This window comes from Schistocerca cancellata, unplaced genomic scaffold, assembly GCF_023864275.1.
Source record: "Schistocerca cancellata isolate TAMUIC-IGC-003103 unplaced genomic scaffold, iqSchCanc2.1 HiC_scaffold_457, whole genome shotgun sequence".
Lineage (NCBI taxonomy): Eukaryota > Metazoa > Arthropoda > Insecta > Orthoptera > Acrididae > Schistocerca > Schistocerca cancellata.
The window spans coordinates 1-14,831 of NW_026046474.1; the positions used below are offsets into that span (position 1 = coordinate 1).

At 52.4% G+C, this 14,831-nt stretch overlaps 10 non-coding genes across 10 annotated transcripts; all 10 read right to left on the bottom strand.

Annotated features, from left to right (window-relative positions):
- Positions 1 to 1,298: 1,298 nt before the first annotated feature.
- Positions 1,299 to 1,417, bottom strand: LOC126126450 (5S ribosomal RNA). The gene has a single exon (XR_007526783.1). It is a non-coding gene; the product is annotated as a 5S ribosomal RNA (ribosomal RNA).
- A 1,332-nt stretch (positions 1,418 to 2,749) lies between these two features.
- Positions 2,750 to 2,868, bottom strand: LOC126126464 (5S ribosomal RNA). Its single transcript, XR_007526794.1, has one exon. It is a non-coding gene; the product is annotated as a 5S ribosomal RNA (ribosomal RNA).
- A 1,332-nt stretch (positions 2,869 to 4,200) lies between these two features.
- On the bottom strand, positions 4,201 to 4,319 carry LOC126126475 (5S ribosomal RNA). The gene has a single exon (XR_007526804.1). It is a non-coding gene; the product is annotated as a 5S ribosomal RNA (ribosomal RNA).
- Positions 4,320 to 5,651: 1,332 nt separating this feature from the next.
- LOC126126476 (5S ribosomal RNA) lies at positions 5,652 to 5,770 on the bottom strand. Its single transcript, XR_007526805.1, has one exon. It is a non-coding gene; the product is annotated as a 5S ribosomal RNA (ribosomal RNA).
- Positions 5,771 to 7,105: 1,335 nt separating this feature from the next.
- LOC126126477 (5S ribosomal RNA) lies at positions 7,106 to 7,224 on the bottom strand. Its single transcript, XR_007526806.1, has one exon. It is a non-coding gene; the product is annotated as a 5S ribosomal RNA (ribosomal RNA).
- Positions 7,225 to 8,556: 1,332 nt separating this feature from the next.
- LOC126126452 (5S ribosomal RNA) lies at positions 8,557 to 8,675 on the bottom strand. The gene has a single exon (XR_007526784.1). It is a non-coding gene; the product is annotated as a 5S ribosomal RNA (ribosomal RNA).
- Positions 8,676 to 10,007: 1,332 nt separating this feature from the next.
- On the bottom strand, positions 10,008 to 10,126 carry LOC126126453 (5S ribosomal RNA). The gene has a single exon (XR_007526785.1). It is a non-coding gene; the product is annotated as a 5S ribosomal RNA (ribosomal RNA).
- Positions 10,127 to 11,458: 1,332 nt separating this feature from the next.
- LOC126126454 (5S ribosomal RNA) lies at positions 11,459 to 11,577 on the bottom strand. Its single transcript, XR_007526786.1, has one exon. It is a non-coding gene; the product is annotated as a 5S ribosomal RNA (ribosomal RNA).
- A 1,332-nt stretch (positions 11,578 to 12,909) lies between these two features.
- Positions 12,910 to 13,028, bottom strand: LOC126126455 (5S ribosomal RNA). Its single transcript, XR_007526787.1, has one exon. It is a non-coding gene; the product is annotated as a 5S ribosomal RNA (ribosomal RNA).
- Positions 13,029 to 14,360: 1,332 nt separating this feature from the next.
- Positions 14,361 to 14,479, bottom strand: LOC126126456 (5S ribosomal RNA). Its single transcript, XR_007526788.1, has one exon. It is a non-coding gene; the product is annotated as a 5S ribosomal RNA (ribosomal RNA).
- Positions 14,480 to 14,831: the final 352 nt, after the last annotated feature.

The following is a 14,831-nucleotide window of genomic DNA, read 5'->3' on the forward strand; positions in this document are numbered from 1 at the left end:
TCGCCTCTTCTCCCAACACACGCAATCGCTGCTTTCCGTGGCACATTTGACGCAAAGCGCGTCTTTCCACCTCGAAGGTGGCGCGGAGTGCGCGCTCGCCTCGGCGTCTCATAGGCGACTGCCGAACGTAGGTGAGACGCACAACACAGCTGCTCGATGCACCGCCTGTCATTCGTTTGGTGCGTGCGGCCTCCGACACCCGCTGGCGACGCACCTTGTTCCTGTTATCCGGCGCAGGGCTTGCGCGCGGCCGGGCGGCGGGGGGACTGCGCGGGGTGTTGCCGTGTCCTGCTGGACCGACGGAAGCTTTCTCACCTGCCTGACACACGCCGCGCTTCCAGATTTATGCGTAATTTGCGCGGTGCATTTGCATTCGCGCCTGTCCCCCCCTCCCGTCCCGACTTGTCCCGACTTTGCTCGACTGCCGCTCGCTGCCGCTCGGGTCGCGGCCCATATGATAGCACAAGCACGAGAAACATCTGCGAGACGGGCGCGGGCCTGACCGGCGTGTCCGAGACGCCGTGGGCGGCCGTTCGGAGCTACTAGAGCAGCGCTGTGCCGTGCCGTGGAAAGGTGCGAAATCAAGCACAGAAGACACAGGCGGTTCGACAAAGCATCCATCTCTTGTTGCGACGAAAGATAAATTTTTGTTTACAAATTTGCGCATGTACACTGCTACAAAACAATAAGCCCTGACGTATTTCGCAACATTTCTGCCGCTTCATACTGTTTTGTTATTTCCAGAGACACTTTGGAAATCTTCCTTGGCACACGCTTCTTCAAACTGAGTTCCCTAATATCGTATCTGTTGCTTATTACAACAGATTTAAGTCATTGTGGAAACATCTTCGTCGCATCGGAAAGGTAGCATGAAGAGAGGGCTGGCGGGGGTGGCGACAAGAAAGCAAAATATGAAGACAGCCAGAGGTCCCAGGCAGTCACCGATCCGATTACTAACGTTGTTGTTTAACTTGGGTGATGGCTCGAGAACGGTTGATTTTTTTTTTTTTATATATATTTAGTTAGTTTTCGGAATTTAGCACTGCTACGTAACAGTAGGCTCTGACGCATTTCAAGAACACATCTGTCGATTGGTAGTGTTTTGTCATTTTCAACGAGTTCCTAGCAGTCTTCCTTCGCGCATTCTTACTCAAACCGAGTTCATTACCGTAATTTCGTATCTTACGTTTGATACAGTAGTTGAAAATGCTTGTGGAAGCATCTTTGTCACACCTGATAGTTAGTATGAAAAAGAGGCCTGGCAGGTGTAGCGACGTAAAAATGAAAAAATGAGATAGAGCCAACAGCACCCGGTGTTCCCAGGCGGTCACCCATCCAAGTACTAACCGGGCCCGATGTTGCTTAACTTCGGTGATCGGACGAGAACCGGTGTATTCAACATGGTATGGCCGTTGGCGTCCTTATACTGTAGCCGCACCACAGAAGAAGCATTCGCCTCTTCTCCCAACACACGCAATCGCTGCTTTCCGTGGCACATTTGACGCAAAGCGCGTCTTTCCACCTCGAAGGTGGCGCGGAGTGCGCGCTCGCCTCGGCGTCTCATAGGCGACTGCCGAACGTAGGTGAGACGCACAACACAGCTGCTCGATGCACCGCCTGTCATTCGTTTGGTGCGTGCGGCCTCCGACACCCGCTGGCGACGCACCTTGTTCCTGTTATCCGGCGCAGGGCTTGCGCGCGGCCGGGCGGCGGGGGGACTGCGCGGGGTGTTGCCGTGTCCTGCTGGACCGACGGAAGCTTTCTCACCTGCCTGACACACGCCGCGCTTCCAGATTTATGCGTAATTTGCGCGGTGCATTTGCATTCGCGCCTGTCCCCCCTCCCGTCCCGACTTGTCCCGACTTTGCTCGACTGCCGCTCGCTGCCGCTCGGGTCGCGGCCCATATGATAGCACAAGCACGAGAAACATCTGCGAGACGGGCGCGGGCCTGACCGGCGTGTCCGAGACGCCGTGGGCGGCCGTTCGGAGCTACTAGAGCAGCGCTGTGCCGTGCCGTGGAAAGGTGCGAAATCAAGCACAGAAGACACAGGCGGTTCGACAAAGCATCCATCTCTTGTTGCGACGAAAGATAAATTTTTGTTTACAAATTTGCGCATGTACACTGCTACAAAACAATAAGCCCTGACGTATTTCGCAACATTTCTGCCGCTTCATACTGTTTTGTTATTTCCAGAGACACTTTGGAAATCTTCCTTGGCACACGCTTCTTCAAACTGAGTTCCCTAATATCGTATCTGTTGCTTATTACAACAGATTTAAGTCATTGTGGAAACATCTTCGTCGCATCGGAAAGGTAGCATGAAGAGAGGGCTGGCGGGGGTGGCGACAAGAAAGCAAAATATGAAGACAGCCAGAGGTCCCAGGCAGTCACCGATCCGATTACTAACGTTGTTGTTTAACTTGGGTGATGGCTCGAGAACGGTTGATTTTTTTTTTTTTATATATATTTAGTTAGTTTTCGGAATTTAGCACTGCTACGTAACAGTAGGCTCTGACGCATTTCAAGAACACATCTGTCGATTGGTAGTGTTTTGTCATTTTCAACGAGTTCCTAGCAGTCTTCCTTCGCGCATTCTTACTCAAACCGAGTTCATTACCGTAATTTCGTATCTTACGTTTGATACAGTAGTTGAAAATGCTTGTGGAAGCATCTTTGTCACACCTGATAGTTAGTATGAAAAAGAGGCCTGGCAGGTGTAGCGACGTAAAAATGAAAAAATGAGATAGAGCCAACAGCACCCGGTGTTCCCAGGCGGTCACCCATCCAAGTACTAACCGGGCCCGATGTTGCTTAACTTCGGTGATCGGACGAGAACCGGTGTATTCAACATGGTATGGCCGTTGGCGTCCTTATACTGTAGCCGCACCACAGAAGAAGCATTCGCCTCTTCTCCCAACACACGCAATCGCTGCTTTCCGTGGCACATTTGACGCAAAGCGCGTCTTTCCACCTCGAAGGTGGCGCGGAGTGCGCGCTCGCCTCGGCGTCTCATAGGCGACTGCCGAACGTAGGTGAGACGCACAACACAGCTGCTCGATGCACCGCCTGTCATTCGTTTGGTGCGTGCGGCCTCCGACACCCGCTGGCGACGCACCTTGTTCCTGTTATCCGGCGCAGGGCTTGCGCGCGGCCGGGCGGCGGGGGGACTGCGCGGGGTGTTGCCGTGTCCTGCTGGACCGACGGAAGCTTTCTCACCTGCCTGACACACGCCGCGCTTCCAGATTTATGCGTAATTTGCGCGGTGCATTTGCATTCGCGCCTGTCCCCCCTCCCGTCCCGACTTGTCCCGACTTTGCTCGACTGCCGCTCGCTGCCGCTCGGGTCGCGGCCCATATGATAGCACAAGCACGAGAAACATCTGCGAGACGGGCGCGGGCCTGACCGGCGTGTCCGAGACGCCGTGGGCGGCCGTTCGGAGCTACTAGAGCAGCGCTGTGCCGTGCCGTGGAAAGGTGCGAAATCAAGCACAGAAGACACAGGCGGTTCGACAAAGCATCCATCTCTTGTTGCGACGAAAGATAAATTTTTGTTTACAAATTTGCGCATGTACACTGCTACAAAACAATAAGCCCTGACGTATTTCGCAACATTTCTGCCGCTTCATACTGTTTTGTTATTTCCAGAGACACTTTGGAAATCTTCCTTGGCACACGCTTCTTCAAACTGAGTTCCCTAATATCGTATCTGTTGCTTATTACAACAGATTTAAGTCATTGTGGAAACATCTTCGTCGCATCGGAAAGGTAGCATGAAGAGAGGGCTGGCGGGGGTGGCGACAAGAAAGCAAAATATGAAGACAGCCAGAGGTCCCAGGCAGTCACCGATCCGATTACTAACGTTGTTGTTTAACTTGGGTGATGGCTCGAGAACGGTTGATTTTTTTTTTTTTATATATATTTAGTTAGTTTTCGGAATTTAGCACTGCTACGTAACAGTAGGCTCTGACGCATTTCAAGAACACATCTGTCGATTGGTAGTGTTTTGTCATTTTCAACGAGTTCCTAGCAGTCTTCCTTCGCGCATTCTTACTCAAACCGAGTTCATTACCGTAATTTCGTATCTTACGTTTGATACAGTAGTTGAAAATGCTTGTGGAAGCATCTTTGTCACACCTGATAGTTAGTATGAAAAAGAGGCCTGGCAGGTGTAGCGACGTAAAAATGAAAAAATGAGATAGAGCCAACAGCACCCGGTGTTCCCAGGCGGTCACCCATCCAAGTACTAACCGGGCCCGATGTTGCTTAACTTCGGTGATCGGACGAGAACCGGTGTATTCAACATGGTATGGCCGTTGGCGTCCTTATACTGTAGCCGCACCACAGAAGAAGCATTCGCCTCTTCTCCCAACACACGCAATCGCTGCTTTCCGTGGCACATTTGACGCAAAGCGCGTCTTTCCACCTCGAAGGTGGCGCGGAGTGCGCGCTCGCCTCGGCGTCTCATAGGCGACTGCCGAACGTAGGTGAGACGCACAACACAGCTGCTCGATGCACCGCCTGTCATTCGTTTGGTGCGTGCGGCCTCCGACACCCGCTGGCGACGCACCTTGTTCCTGTTATCCGGCGCAGGGCTTGCGCGCGGCCGGGCGGCGGGGGGACTGCGCGGGGTGTTGCCGTGTCCTGCTGGACCGACGGAAGCTTTCTCACCTGCCTGACACACGCCGCGCTTCCAGATTTATGCGTAATTTGCGCGGTGCATTTGCATTCGCGCCTGTCCCCCCTCCCGTCCCGACTTGTCCCGACTTTGCTCGACTGCCGCTCGCTGCCGCTCGGGTCGCGGCCCATATGATAGCACAAGCACGAGAAACATCTGCGAGACGGGCGCGGGCCTGACCGGCGTGTCCGAGACGCCGTGGGCGGCCGTTCGGAGCTACTAGAGCAGCGCTGTGCCGTGCCGTGGAAAGGTGCGAAATCAAGCACAGAAGACACAGGCGGTTCGACAAAGCATCCATCTCTTGTTGCGACGAAAGATAAATTTTTGTTTACAAATTTGCGCATGTACACTGCTACAAAACAATAAGCCCTGACGTATTTCGCAACATTTCTGCCGCTTCATACTGTTTTGTTATTTCCAGAGACACTTTGGAAATCTTCCTTGGCACACGCTTCTTCAAACTGAGTTCCCTAATATCGTATCTGTTGCTTATTACAACAGATTTAAGTCATTGTGGAAACATCTTCGTCGCATCGGAAAGGTAGCATGAAGAGAGGGCTGGCGGGGGTGGCGACAAGAAAGCAAAATATGAAGACAGCCAGAGGTCCCAGGCAGTCACCGATCCGATTACTAACGTTGTTGTTTAACTTGGGTGATGGCTCGAGAACGGTTGATTTTTTTTTTTTTATATATATTTAGTTAGTTTTCGGAATTTAGCACTGCTACGTAACAGTAGGCTCTGACGCATTTCAAGAACACATCTGTCGATTGGTAGTGTTTTGTCATTTTCAACGAGTTCCTAGCAGTCTTCCTTCGCGCATTCTTACTCAAACCGAGTTCATTACCGTAATTTCGTATCTTACGTTTGATACAGTAGTTGAAAATGCTTGTGGAAGCATCTTTGTCACACCTGATAGTTAGTATGAAAAAGAGGCCTGGCAGGTGTAGCGACGTAAAAATGAAAAAATGAGATAGAGCCAACAGCACCCGGTGTTCCCAGGCGGTCACCCATCCAAGTACTAACCGGGCCCGATGTTGCTTAACTTCGGTGATCGGACGAGAACCGGTGTATTCAACATGGTATGGCCGTTGGCGTCCTTATACTGTAGCCGCACCACAGAAGAAGCATTCGCCTCTTCTCCCAACACACGCAATCGCTGCTTTCCGTGGCACATTTGACGCAAAGCGCGTCTTTCCACCTCGAAGGTGGCGCGGAGTGCGCGCTCGCCTCGGCGTCTCATAGGCGACTGCCGAACGTAGGTGAGACGCACAACACAGCTGCTCGATGCACCGCCTGTCATTCGTTTGGTGCGTGCGGCCTCCGACACCCGCTGGCGACGCACCTTGTTCCTGTTATCCGGCGCAGGGCTTGCGCGCGGCCGGGCGGCGGCGGGGGGACTGCGCGGGGTGTTGCCGTGTCCTGCTGGACCGACGGAAGCTTTCTCACCTGCCTGACACACGCCGCGCTTCCAGATTTATGCGTAATTTGCGCGGTGCATTTGCATTCGCGCCTGTCCCCCCTCCCGTCCCGACTTGTCCCGACTTTGCTCGACTGCCGCTCGCTGCCGCTCGGGTCGCGGCCCATATGATAGCACAAGCACGAGAAACATCTGCGAGACGGGCGCGGGCCTGACCGGCGTGTCCGAGACGCCGTGGGCGGCCGTTCGGAGCTACTAGAGCAGCGCTGTGCCGTGCCGTGGAAAGGTGCGAAATCAAGCACAGAAGACACAGGCGGTTCGACAAAGCATCCATCTCTTGTTGCGACGAAAGATAAATTTTTGTTTACAAATTTGCGCATGTACACTGCTACAAAACAATAAGCCCTGACGTATTTCGCAACATTTCTGCCGCTTCATACTGTTTTGTTATTTCCAGAGACACTTTGGAAATCTTCCTTGGCACACGCTTCTTCAAACTGAGTTCCCTAATATCGTATCTGTTGCTTATTACAACAGATTTAAGTCATTGTGGAAACATCTTCGTCGCATCGGAAAGGTAGCATGAAGAGAGGGCTGGCGGGGGTGGCGACAAGAAAGCAAAATATGAAGACAGCCAGAGGTCCCAGGCAGTCACCGATCCGATTACTAACGTTGTTGTTTAACTTGGGTGATGGCTCGAGAACGGTTGATTTTTTTTTTTTTATATATATTTAGTTAGTTTTCGGAATTTAGCACTGCTACGTAACAGTAGGCTCTGACGCATTTCAAGAACACATCTGTCGATTGGTAGTGTTTTGTCATTTTCAACGAGTTCCTAGCAGTCTTCCTTCGCGCATTCTTACTCAAACCGAGTTCATTACCGTAATTTCGTATCTTACGTTTGATACAGTAGTTGAAAATGCTTGTGGAAGCATCTTTGTCACACCTGATAGTTAGTATGAAAAAGAGGCCTGGCAGGTGTAGCGACGTAAAAATGAAAAAATGAGATAGAGCCAACAGCACCCGGTGTTCCCAGGCGGTCACCCATCCAAGTACTAACCGGGCCCGATGTTGCTTAACTTCGGTGATCGGACGAGAACCGGTGTATTCAACATGGTATGGCCGTTGGCGTCCTTATACTGTAGCCGCACCACAGAAGAAGCATTCGCCTCTTCTCCCAACACACGCAATCGCTGCTTTCCGTGGCACATTTGACGCAAAGCGCGTCTTTCCACCTCGAAGGTGGCGCGGAGTGCGCGCTCGCCTCGGCGTCTCATAGGCGACTGCCGAACGTAGGTGAGACGCACAACACAGCTGCTCGATGCACCGCCTGTCATTCGTTTGGTGCGTGCGGCCTCCGACACCCGCTGGCGACGCACCTTGTTCCTGTTATCCGGCGCAGGGCTTGCGCGCGGCCGGGCGGCGGGGGGACTGCGCGGGGTGTTGCCGTGTCCTGCTGGACCGACGGAAGCTTTCTCACCTGCCTGACACACGCCGCGCTTCCAGATTTATGCGTAATTTGCGCGGTGCATTTGCATTCGCGCCTGTCCCCCCTCCCGTCCCGACTTGTCCCGACTTTGCTCGACTGCCGCTCGCTGCCGCTCGGGTCGCGGCCCATATGATAGCACAAGCACGAGAAACATCTGCGAGACGGGCGCGGGCCTGACCGGCGTGTCCGAGACGCCGTGGGCGGCCGTTCGGAGCTACTAGAGCAGCGCTGTGCCGTGCCGTGGAAAGGTGCGAAATCAAGCACAGAAGACACAGGCGGTTCGACAAAGCATCCATCTCTTGTTGCGACGAAAGATAAATTTTTGTTTACAAATTTGCGCATGTACACTGCTACAAAACAATAAGCCCTGACGTATTTCGCAACATTTCTGCCGCTTCATACTGTTTTGTTATTTCCAGAGACACTTTGGAAATCTTCCTTGGCACACGCTTCTTCAAACTGAGTTCCCTAATATCGTATCTGTTGCTTATTACAACAGATTTAAGTCATTGTGGAAACATCTTCGTCGCATCGGAAAGGTAGCATGAAGAGAGGGCTGGCGGGGGTGGCGACAAGAAAGCAAAATATGAAGACAGCCAGAGGTCCCAGGCAGTCACCGATCCGATTACTAACGTTGTTGTTTAACTTGGGTGATGGCTCGAGAACGGTTGATTTTTTTTTTTTTATATATATTTAGTTAGTTTTCGGAATTTAGCACTGCTACGTAACAGTAGGCTCTGACGCATTTCAAGAACACATCTGTCGATTGGTAGTGTTTTGTCATTTTCAACGAGTTCCTAGCAGTCTTCCTTCGCGCATTCTTACTCAAACCGAGTTCATTACCGTAATTTCGTATCTTACGTTTGATACAGTAGTTGAAAATGCTTGTGGAAGCATCTTTGTCACACCTGATAGTTAGTATGAAAAAGAGGCCTGGCAGGTGTAGCGACGTAAAAATGAAAAAATGAGATAGAGCCAACAGCACCCGGTGTTCCCAGGCGGTCACCCATCCAAGTACTAACCGGGCCCGATGTTGCTTAACTTCGGTGATCGGACGAGAACCGGTGTATTCAACATGGTATGGCCGTTGGCGTCCTTATACTGTAGCCGCACCACAGAAGAAGCATTCGCCTCTTCTCCCAACACACGCAATCGCTGCTTTCCGTGGCACATTTGACGCAAAGCGCGTCTTTCCACCTCGAAGGTGGCGCGGAGTGCGCGCTCGCCTCGGCGTCTCATAGGCGACTGCCGAACGTAGGTGAGACGCACAACACAGCTGCTCGATGCACCGCCTGTCATTCGTTTGGTGCGTGCGGCCTCCGACACCCGCTGGCGACGCACCTTGTTCCTGTTATCCGGCGCAGGGCTTGCGCGCGGCCGGGCGGCGGGGGGACTGCGCGGGGTGTTGCCGTGTCCTGCTGGACCGACGGAAGCTTTCTCACCTGCCTGACACACGCCGCGCTTCCAGATTTATGCGTAATTTGCGCGGTGCATTTGCATTCGCGCCTGTCCCCCCTCCCGTCCCGACTTGTCCCGACTTTGCTCGACTGCCGCTCGCTGCCGCTCGGGTCGCGGCCCATATGATAGCACAAGCACGAGAAACATCTGCGAGACGGGCGCGGGCCTGACCGGCGTGTCCGAGACGCCGTGGGCGGCCGTTCGGAGCTACTAGAGCAGCGCTGTGCCGTGCCGTGGAAAGGTGCGAAATCAAGCACAGAAGACACAGGCGGTTCGACAAAGCATCCATCTCTTGTTGCGACGAAAGATAAATTTTTGTTTACAAATTTGCGCATGTACACTGCTACAAAACAATAAGCCCTGACGTATTTCGCAACATTTCTGCCGCTTCATACTGTTTTGTTATTTCCAGAGACACTTTGGAAATCTTCCTTGGCACACGCTTCTTCAAACTGAGTTCCCTAATATCGTATCTGTTGCTTATTACAACAGATTTAAGTCATTGTGGAAACATCTTCGTCGCATCGGAAAGGTAGCATGAAGAGAGGGCTGGCGGGGGTGGCGACAAGAAAGCAAAATATGAAGACAGCCAGAGGTCCCAGGCAGTCACCGATCCGATTACTAACGTTGTTGTTTAACTTGGGTGATGGCTCGAGAACGGTTGATTTTTTTTTTTTTATATATATTTAGTTAGTTTTCGGAATTTAGCACTGCTACGTAACAGTAGGCTCTGACGCATTTCAAGAACACATCTGTCGATTGGTAGTGTTTTGTCATTTTCAACGAGTTCCTAGCAGTCTTCCTTCGCGCATTCTTACTCAAACCGAGTTCATTACCGTAATTTCGTATCTTACGTTTGATACAGTAGTTGAAAATGCTTGTGGAAGCATCTTTGTCACACCTGATAGTTAGTATGAAAAAGAGGCCTGGCAGGTGTAGCGACGTAAAAATGAAAAAATGAGATAGAGCCAACAGCACCCGGTGTTCCCAGGCGGTCACCCATCCAAGTACTAACCGGGCCCGATGTTGCTTAACTTCGGTGATCGGACGAGAACCGGTGTATTCAACATGGTATGGCCGTTGGCGTCCTTATACTGTAGCCGCACCACAGAAGAAGCATTCGCCTCTTCTCCCAACACACGCAATCGCTGCTTTCCGTGGCACATTTGACGCAAAGCGCGTCTTTCCACCTCGAAGGTGGCGCGGAGTGCGCGCTCGCCTCGGCGTCTCATAGGCGACTGCCGAACGTAGGTGAGACGCACAACACAGCTGCTCGATGCACCGCCTGTCATTCGTTTGGTGCGTGCGGCCTCCGACACCCGCTGGCGACGCACCTTGTTCCTGTTATCCGGCGCAGGGCTTGCGCGCGGCCGGGCGGCGGGGGGACTGCGCGGGGTGTTGCCGTGTCCTGCTGGACCGACGGAAGCTTTCTCACCTGCCTGACACACGCCGCGCTTCCAGATTTATGCGTAATTTGCGCGGTGCATTTGCATTCGCGCCTGTCCCCCCTCCCGTCCCGACTTGTCCCGACTTTGCTCGACTGCCGCTCGCTGCCGCTCGGGTCGCGGCCCATATGATAGCACAAGCACGAGAAACATCTGCGAGACGGGCGCGGGCCTGACCGGCGTGTCCGAGACGCCGTGGGCGGCCGTTCGGAGCTACTAGAGCAGCGCTGTGCCGTGCCGTGGAAAGGTGCGAAATCAAGCACAGAAGACACAGGCGGTTCGACAAAGCATCCATCTCTTGTTGCGACGAAAGATAAATTTTTGTTTACAAATTTGCGCATGTACACTGCTACAAAACAATAAGCCCTGACGTATTTCGCAACATTTCTGCCGCTTCATACTGTTTTGTTATTTCCAGAGACACTTTGGAAATCTTCCTTGGCACACGCTTCTTCAAACTGAGTTCCCTAATATCGTATCTGTTGCTTATTACAACAGATTTAAGTCATTGTGGAAACATCTTCGTCGCATCGGAAAGGTAGCATGAAGAGAGGGCTGGCGGGGGTGGCGACAAGAAAGCAAAATATGAAGACAGCCAGAGGTCCCAGGCAGTCACCGATCCGATTACTAACGTTGTTGTTTAACTTGGGTGATGGCTCGAGAACGGTTGATTTTTTTTTTTTTATATATATTTAGTTAGTTTTCGGAATTTAGCACTGCTACGTAACAGTAGGCTCTGACGCATTTCAAGAACACATCTGTCGATTGGTAGTGTTTTGTCATTTTCAACGAGTTCCTAGCAGTCTTCCTTCGCGCATTCTTACTCAAACCGAGTTCATTACCGTAATTTCGTATCTTACGTTTGATACAGTAGTTGAAAATGCTTGTGGAAGCATCTTTGTCACACCTGATAGTTAGTATGAAAAAGAGGCCTGGCAGGTGTAGCGACGTAAAAATGAAAAAATGAGATAGAGCCAACAGCACCCGGTGTTCCCAGGCGGTCACCCATCCAAGTACTAACCGGGCCCGATGTTGCTTAACTTCGGTGATCGGACGAGAACCGGTGTATTCAACATGGTATGGCCGTTGGCGTCCTTATACTGTAGCCGCACCACAGAAGAAGCATTCGCCTCTTCTCCCAACACACGCAATCGCTGCTTTCCGTGGCACATTTGACGCAAAGCGCGTCTTTCCACCTCGAAGGTGGCGCGGAGTGCGCGCTCGCCTCGGCGTCTCATAGGCGACTGCCGAACGTAGGTGAGACGCACAACACAGCTGCTCGATGCACCGCCTGTCATTCGTTTGGTGCGTGCGGCCTCCGACACCCGCTGGCGACGCACCTTGTTCCTGTTATCCGGCGCAGGGCTTGCGCGCGGCCGGGCGGCGGGGGGACTGCGCGGGGTGTTGCCGTGTCCTGCTGGACCGACGGAAGCTTTCTCACCTGCCTGACACACGCCGCGCTTCCAGATTTATGCGTAATTTGCGCGGTGCATTTGCATTCGCGCCTGTCCCCCCTCCCGTCCCGACTTGTCCCGACTTTGCTCGACTGCCGCTCGCTGCCGCTCGGGTCGCGGCCCATATGATAGCACAAGCACGAGAAACATCTGCGAGACGGGCGCGGGCCTGACCGGCGTGTCCGAGACGCCGTGGGCGGCCGTTCGGAGCTACTAGAGCAGCGCTGTGCCGTGCCGTGGAAAGGTGCGAAATCAAGCACAGAAGACACAGGCGGTTCGACAAAGCATCCATCTCTTGTTGCGACGAAAGATAAATTTTTGTTTACAAATTTGCGCATGTACACTGCTACAAAACAATAAGCCCTGACGTATTTCGCAACATTTCTGCCGCTTCATACTGTTTTGTTATTTCCAGAGACACTTTGGAAATCTTCCTTGGCACACGCTTCTTCAAACTGAGTTCCCTAATATCGTATCTGTTGCTTATTACAACAGATTTAAGTCATTGTGGAAACATCTTCGTCGCATCGGAAAGGTAGCATGAAGAGAGGGCTGGCGGGGGTGGCGACAAGAAAGCAAAATATGAAGACAGCCAGAGGTCCCAGGCAGTCACCGATCCGATTACTAACGTTGTTGTTTAACTTGGGTGATGGCTCGAGAACGGTTGATTTTTTTTTTTTTATATATATTTAGTTAGTTTTCGGAATTTAGCACTGCTACGTAACAGTAGGCTCTGACGCATTTCAAGAACACATCTGTCGATTGGTAGTGTTTTGTCATTTTCAACGAGTTCCTAGCAGTCTTCCTTCGCGCATTCTTACTCAAACCGAGTTCATTACCGTAATTTCGTATCTTACGTTTGATACAGTAGTTGAAAATGCTTGTGGAAGCATCTTTGTCACACCTGATAGTTAGTATGAAAAAGAGGCCTGGCAGGTGTAGCGACGTAAAAATGAAAAAATGAGATAGAGCCAACAGCACCCGGTGTTCCCAGGCGGTCACCCATCCAAGTACTAACCGGGCCCGATGTTGCTTAACTTCGGTGATCGGACGAGAACCGGTGTATTCAACATGGTATGGCCGTTGGCGTCCTTATACTGTAGCCGCACCACAGAAGAAGCATTCGCCTCTTCTCCCAACACACGCAATCGCTGCTTTCCGTGGCACATTTGACGCAAAGCGCGTCTTTCCACCTCGAAGGTGGCGCGGAGTGCGCGCTCGCCTCGGCGTCTCATAGGCGACTGCCGAACGTAGGTGAGACGCACAACACAGCTGCTCGATGCACCGCCTGTCATTCGTTTGGTGCGTGCGGCCTCCGACACCCGCTGGCGACGCACCTTGTTCCTGTTATCCGGCGCAGGGCTTGCGCGCGGCCGGGCGGCGGGGGGACTGCGCGGGGTGTTGCCGTGTCCTGCTGGACCGACGGAAGCTTTCTCACCTGCCTGACACACGCCGCGCTTCCAGATTTATGCGTAATTTGCGCGGTGCATTTGCATTCGCGCCTGTCCCCCCTCCCGTCCCGACTTGTCCCGACTTTGCTCGACTGCCGCTCGCTGCCGCTCGGGTCGCGGCCCATATGATAGCACAAGCACGAGAAACATCTGCGAGACGGGCGCGGGCCTGACCGGCGTGTCCGAGACGCCGTGGGCGGCCGTTCGGAGCTACTAGAGCAGCGCTGTGCCGTGCCGTGGAAAGGTGCGAAATCAAGCACAGAAGACACAGGCGGTTCGACAAAGCATCCATCTCTTGTTGCGACGAAAGATAAATTTTTGTTTACAAATTTGCGCATGTACACTGCTACAAAACAATAAGCCCTGACGTATTTCGCAACATTTCTGCCGCTTCATACTGTTTTGTTATTTCCAGAGACACTTTGGAAATCTTCCTTGGCACACGCTTCTTCAAACTGAGTTCCCTAATATCGTATCTGTTGCTTATTACAACAGATTTAAGTCATTGTGGAAACATCTTCGTCGCATCGGAAAGGTAGCATGAAGAGAGGGCTGGCGGGGGTGGCGACAAGAAAGCAAAATATGAAGACAGCCAGAGGTCCCAGGCAGTCACCGATCCGATTACTAACGTTGTTGTTTAACTTGGGTGATGGCTCGAGAACGGTTGATTTTTTTTTTTTTATATATATTTAGTTAGTTTTCGGAATTTAGCACTGCTACGTAACAGTAGGCTCTGACGCATTTCAAGAACACATCTGTCGATTGGTAGTGTTTTGTCATTTTCAACGAGTTCCTAGCAGTCTTCCTTCGCGCATTCTTACTCAAACCGAGTTCATTACCGTAATTTCGTATCTTACGTTTGATACAGTAGTTGAAAATGCTTGTGGAAGCATCTTTGTCACACCTGATAGTTAGTATGAAAAAGAGGCCTGGCAGGTGTAGCGACGTAAAAATGAAAAAATGAGATAGAGCCAACAGCACCCGGTGTTCCCAGGCGGTCACCCATCCAAGTACTAACCGGGCCCGATGTTGCTTAACTTCGGTGATCGGACGAGAACCGGTGTATTCAACATGGTATGGCCGTTGGCGTCCTTATACTGTAGCCGCACCACAGAAGAAGCATTCGCCTCTTCTCCCAACACACGCAATCGCTGCTTTCCGTGGCACATTTGACGCAAAGCGCGTCTTTCCACCTCGAAGGTGGCGCGGAGTGCGCGCTCGCCTCGGCGTCTCATAGGCGACTGCCGAACGTAGGTGAGACGCACAACACAGCTGCTCGATGCACCGCCTGTCATTCGTTTGGTGCGTGCGGCCTCCGACACCCGCTGGCGACGCACCTTGTTCCTGTTATCCGGCGCAGGGCTTGCGCGCGGCCGGGCGGCGGGGGGACTGCGCGGGGTGTTGCCGTGTCCTGCTGGACCGACGGAAGCTTTCTCACCT